Source organism: Stigmatopora nigra, chromosome 14 (genome assembly GCF_051989575.1).
Source record: "Stigmatopora nigra isolate UIUO_SnigA chromosome 14, RoL_Snig_1.1, whole genome shotgun sequence".
Classification (NCBI taxonomy): Eukaryota; Metazoa; Chordata; class Actinopteri; order Syngnathiformes; family Syngnathidae; genus Stigmatopora; species Stigmatopora nigra.
Genome location: NC_135521.1, coordinates 10,469,205 through 10,475,288, shown reverse-complemented (window position 1 = coordinate 10,475,288; position 6,084 = coordinate 10,469,205). Strand labels below are relative to the sequence as shown.

At 34.5% G+C, this 6,084-nt stretch overlaps 2 long non-coding RNA genes across 2 annotated transcripts; one reads left to right on the top strand and one right to left on the bottom strand.

The window, feature by feature from the left end:
• Positions 1–379: 379 nt before the first annotated feature.
• Positions 380–1,740, top strand: LOC144207660 (uncharacterized). Its single transcript, XR_013328755.1, has 3 exons — positions 380–412; positions 1,165–1,235; positions 1,635–1,740. It is a non-coding gene; the product is annotated as an uncharacterized LOC144207660 (long non-coding RNA).
• A 903-nt stretch (positions 1,741–2,643) lies between these two features.
• Positions 2,644–5,111, bottom strand: LOC144207774 (uncharacterized). Its single transcript, XR_013328784.1, has 7 exons — positions 4,965–5,111; positions 4,700–4,785; positions 3,324–3,385; positions 3,182–3,265; positions 3,040–3,110; positions 2,889–2,965; positions 2,644–2,831 (listed from the first exon to the last, which is right to left on the bottom strand). It is a non-coding gene; the product is annotated as an uncharacterized LOC144207774 (long non-coding RNA).
• Positions 5,112–6,084: the final 973 nt, after the last annotated feature.

Genomic DNA, 6,084 nt, shown 5'->3' with positions numbered 1-6,084 from the left:
TTTTTACAATGGTTGATTCTCTCCATATGCCCTGCCTCTGATCTGGATTCAGCTGGGATAGGCTCCAGCACCCCCCGCGGCCCTAATGAGGATAAAGTAGTTCAGAAAATGAGATGAGATGTGACAATGAACCATTCTTTGTGTTTCTGATGTTAACTTTTAATGGAGTCAGGTGGCCTGAAATAAAGGTGAGTTGATGTAAAATACTAAGTAAAAATCTATCTCAATATTTGGTCAAAATTTGTGTACTAACACTTTAAAGCACTGTTTTATAGCATCAAGACCACAATGTGGTGGGAGAATATGGGCGTGGTTACGCCCACTGCCCAAAAAAACGAGTTAAGTAAGCGCATGCGCATTGACCGATCCTTTTTGGAAAGCCTTTCCCACGCTCGTCGACCACGCCAACCAGGTAAGAAGTAGAGCAATTTACTGGCGTAAATGTGTTTTTAACACGCGATCGGGAGATTTCTCAGCACTCAATTGAGCCCAAAACCCCAACAAATCTCTTCGTTTAATGCCAGGTTTAACACGCCGTCGATATTTGAAGTTTGGGCTTCTTTTCCCACCGGCTCGGTGCTGCATGTTACTAGTTAGCATTAGCGTTAGCGTCACGATTTGACTTCGAAAGTATTTTGTCTGTTTTCTCTCCATTATCGAGTCGTGTAGCAAGACTTTTAATTTAATCAAACAACGCCGAGACCTCAATCGACAATTTGCTGGGTAAATGTTCACTCTAGAATGACATCCAAAGGCACGATTTAGTTCATGGGTTCATGTTGTGTTGAATGTGATGCTAGTTTTCATTGCGACTGCTAAACACCCATTTCCGATTTCTAATTGTTCTGTTTTACCCTAAAAAGATCACTTATACCAAACTGTTAGGCCAACTTTCTCTTTGCTGTATGTAAAAGGAAAAATAGCACTTAGCACTCACTAACATATTTTCATTCTTTATCTTGATCGTTTATTAAATATCTTGTAAGATTTCTCTATCCTGTAATCGTTTGGCAACCCCAAATACCTTGGTTAAATGAAGTTTTCTCTGTTTAACATCAAGATAACTCCCCTCCCAACCCCTCAAAAAATAATTATATCGATTGAATCTCCAGTCTCTAAATATGCTAACTTGTTTTATTTTGTGTGCACATTTTTCCTGTTTAGCACCAAGACACGGCTCTTGTGTGCCTAGTGCACTCTTGAGGTTCTAAAAGAGGAGACTGGGCCAGATTAAGGTAAAAATTGAATCTCTAGTCTCTCTATAATATAATTTATTTGGCCGAACTAGTATAAAGTGAAATTGCGCATCCATTACAGTAGCTGGCAGTGGCGCTCATTTATTTTTTATTTCAGGCATTAATGCACTTAAATATTTTCTGTTGCAGACTTAAAACAAGATTTAATAAAGTTATTCTTTGTAAGCTTGATTATATTTCTTTCTTTTTTTCCCTTTTCTTTAATGTTAATAAGGATAAATTGTTGTACTTATAACAATTTTATAAAATGATTTTATTTATAGTCACGGTGGGAAGTGGGCGAATAGTTTTCTTCTTGCTAGGAGGGGCCTAACAGAAAATAATAGAGAAGCACTGCTGTATATATTGAAACTTTTGCTTTTTTTCTGCATGCAACAGGCCTGAGAGATCTTCCTCGCAAGTTGCCCATTTGAAGATGTCTCTTGCATTGTATGGTGTCTGTGTACTTCTGAAAATCCAAATTAAATAAAAGCCTCAATCATCATTGTGATGTTTCACTGGCCATTTATTTCCACAACTCTCTGATGGGATCATTTAATTTTGGAGCAGGAATTCCAAGTGAATTTTTTCTTCTAATTTTATTTTTTCTAAGTGCCCCTCCCCCAGTTGTTTTTCATTTTATTTTCTAGGTGTTTATACCTGTCTTTTTCTAATTTTGTTTTGGTAAGTATCTATATCCCCAGATTCTAAGTGTTTACACCCCAATCTTTTTCTAATTTGTTCCCCCAAATTTGTCTTGCGTGTTTACACCTATTTTTTGTAAGTATTTGTTCCCCCAATTTTTCTAATTTTATTTTGGTAAGTAGTTATTCCCCCAGATTTGTCTAAGTGGGCTCCCTCTCTTTTTCTAATCTTATTTTTGTAAGTATTTTTTCCCCTAGATTTTTAAATTTTATTTACTAAGTGTTTATACCACCAACATTTTTAAAATTTATTTTGGTAGGTATTTATACACCCAGATTTATCTAAATAATTGCTCCCCCCCTTCTTATTCTAATTTTATTTTTGTAAGAATTTGTTCCCCCCAGGCTTTTTTTAATTTCATTTTGGGTAGCATATATACCCCTAGATTTGTTTAATTGTTAACCCCCCTCATTTTCTAAGTGTTTATTTCCCCAGATTTTTTTTTTACTAAGTGTTTATTTCCCCAGATTTTTTTTTACTGTTTATTCCCCCAGATTTTCTTTAAGTGTTTATTCCCCCAGATTTTTAATTAATTTTTTTACTAAGTGTTTATTCCCCCAGATTTTTAATTTAGTTAAGTTTGTTTTGTTAATGTATAACTATTTTCTACATCTGCAGGTGGAGAAAAGACTGGCCAAACCAATCAACACTTCAATATGATAACAAGTGTTAAAATGTATACCTGTTAATAAAACTACAAATATACTTTGCAAGGTCTTTTATTTTGAAAAACTTGAATAAAATGAAGTAATTCCTCTTGTCACCAGGTGGAAATCTGGAAAAACAGGATATCAGCTTTTATTTTGAAAAAGTTTGTAGATAGGTTCCCGCTGGTGTTACAGCATCGTAAAAAATCGAATCTTCTCCACCCCCTGGTGGAATTTAGGAAAACTGGAAAAAGGGGGGGGGGGTTAGTAGTTAGTTAAAAAAGCAATGCGAAGGGCTCACCTTTTATTTTGAAAAACTTCATAGACTGGTTCCCGTTGGTGCTCCAGCATCGTAAAAAATGGAATCTCCTCCACCCCCTGGTGGCACTGGAAAACAAAAAAAGGGGGGTCAGTACACAGAGTTAAATAAAAAAGAAATGAGAAGAGCTCACCTTTTATTTTGAAAAACTTCATAGACTGAGGCTCCTGAGCCTATCTCTTCATAGGCAGAAACCAGGTCCCCCTGGTGGATTTTGGAAAACAAAAAAAGGAGTCAGTACACAGTTAAATAAAATAACACTGAGAAGGGCTCACCTTTTATTTTGAAAAAACTTCATAGATTGGGGCTCCTGAGCCTATCTCTTCGTATGCAGAAACCAGGTCCCCTTGGCTGGATTTCTGGAAAACGAAAAAAGGGGTCAATACACAGAGTTAAGTAAAAAAACTGAGGTCTTACCTTTTATTTTGAAAAACTCATTAGGGTACTTGGGCAGGAAGCCTGGTCCCTTGGGTGGATTTCTGTAAAAAGAACATTCACAAGTATGGTTTTACCTCAATCAGTGAAATATTTTATTTTGAAAAAATAAAACACTGGATGCCTATTTTCAGTCAATCTATTAGTTCTTGAAAAGGTTGTGTTTAACTCAGTCAAAAATACCTCACTTACACTCTGTCCAAGCCCAGGTCTTTAAAAAAGTTAAGGGGTTAGTCTTTTATTTTGAAAACAAAACACTTGCGGTCTAGTTTTTCAGTCAACTATTACTTGAAAAAAGTTGTTGGTATATGTTTAACCGAGTAAAAAATACCTCACTTACATTTTGTCCAAGCCCTTGGGTCTTTAAGAAAGTTAAGGGGTTAGTATTTTATTTTGAAAAGAAAAGACTTGGGGCCTACTTCTGCCTTAAGTTTTTCAGTCAATCATTTCAAATCTATTAGTTCTTAAAAATGTTATTTTACCATGTTTAAATTAGTCAAAAATGACACCTGCACTATGGTTGAATAAATGTCTCAATTATATTTTCTCCAATCCCTGAGGTCTTTAAGAAAGTTAGGGGGTTAGTTTTTTATTTTGAAAACACTTGGGGCCTACTTCTGCCTCTAGTTTTTCAATCTATTAGTTCTTAAATGTTTTTTTTACCATACATTTAAATGAGTCAAAAATGACCCCTGCACTGTGGTTGAATAACGCCTCACTTATATTTTGTCAAAGCCCTGAGGTTTTTAAGAAAGTTAAGGGGTAGTTTTTATTTTTGAAAACACTTGGGGCCTACTTCTGCCTTGAGTTTTTCAGTTAATCATTTCAAATCTATTAGTTGTTAAAAAATGTTATTTTATCATATGTTTAAATGAGTCAAAAATGACCCCTGTACTATGGTTGAATAAATACCTCCCTGAGGTCTTTGAGAAAGTTAAGGGGGTAAAAGTGCATAATTTATTTAATTTATCAAATGTCACAGTTCCACTACATGGCAGATTATTACTTATTTTAAATTCAGAAAAATGTGAAAAGTCACATTGAAACTCAAGTGGAAGCTTATCCATTTGCCAATAAAGTATTTTTTTGTTCAATTAAAGTCAATAGGGATTTCAGTTTTTCATTTATCAGAAGGTCTACATTAACCGCGATAATCGAGGGATTACTGTTTAATCGTTATGCGTTTGTGTGGGTGACTTATCCACATTTTTTTGCTATTAAAAAAACAGTTAGTGTTTTAATAATAAATTTGAACTTAAGGAGAAAAACGAGCCAATTGCGCAAAGCCATGAATACTGAACGCTGCCGGGGATTTTAAGACGCATAGAGAAAATCATAACCATTTCAAATTGACTCACTTTGTTATTGCCTCGACAAGCTGCTCCTTTCTGGTCGTTTTGGCCACATTCTTGATGTTTCCCAGCAGTCGGTGCTCGTTGAGAAACTGAAACACACGAAGGAATGATTACTTTGTGAACAAAGAGCGATCGGTAACGCAATGTAGCCAATTTGTTTGCAAACATTTTGCAGGCATGGCTACATCACCCCAACGGATAATGCTACCGTCAAAAATCACTCTTAAAATAAGAGCCGGGGCTTCGAAATCCCCAAACGACAACATACTGATTGTGCTGCAGCGTCTTGTGAGAAGTTTGTCAGCTTTTCTTCGGCAAATCGTCAGTTCTAAGCAGCTCTGCAGTGCACGCCCGCCCGTGTTGCCTCCCGGCCATCAGCCATCTTAGCGTAAGACGTCGCCTATTTGAACTCTGACATCGGCCACGCCTATTAAACATAGACACACACAAAATAGAAATTGTTTTCATAATAACGTGCATTAGTCACTGTGTGTGTCGGGGGGGGGGGGGGGGGGGGGGGTCTTTGGTTGGATTTTAATACTTAACAGAAAATACATTGTTTTCATAATAACATGCATTAGTCAGTGGGTGGGGCGGGGCTGTAAATACGTGTTGATCGGGCTTTCATACTTAAAAAATACATTGTTTTCATCATAACGTGCATTAGGTAGTTGCCAAAACTGTTATTAAATCAATAGCTTTTGAAATGGTTCAAATGTGTAGCATGAAACAATCCAATAAATGTATTTTGCACCAAAGTTTAATGCAATATAACAGCTGAAAGTAGGTATATACATATACTAGAATTACATAAGCAGGTCTACTAACACTGCAGGTATGTGGCTGATTATACTGCCTACCTGTGGACTTTGTAGGAATGGCAGTCATTAACCAAAACTAGTCTACTTTTAATGTACATAGTAGTGAACCTTTAATTGAGTTTGAGTGTAATTTAGGCGGCATAGTTGCAATCATTTGGTTTATGCAGACAACACGATAGTACCATATTTTTTTCTCAAATTATCAATACTTATATAATGTATTGATAGTAATTGATTGACAATTTAAGAAGTAAAATGCAGGATCTTCAAATCTCAATTTGTATATATATATATATATATATATATATATATATATATATATATATATATATATATATATATATATATATATATATATATATATATATATATATATATATATATATATATATATATATATATATATATATATATATATATATATATATATATATATATATATATAGATATATAGATATATAGATATATAGATATATAGATATATAGATATATAGATATATAGATATATAGATATATAGATATATAGATATATAGATATATAGATATATATATATATATATATATATA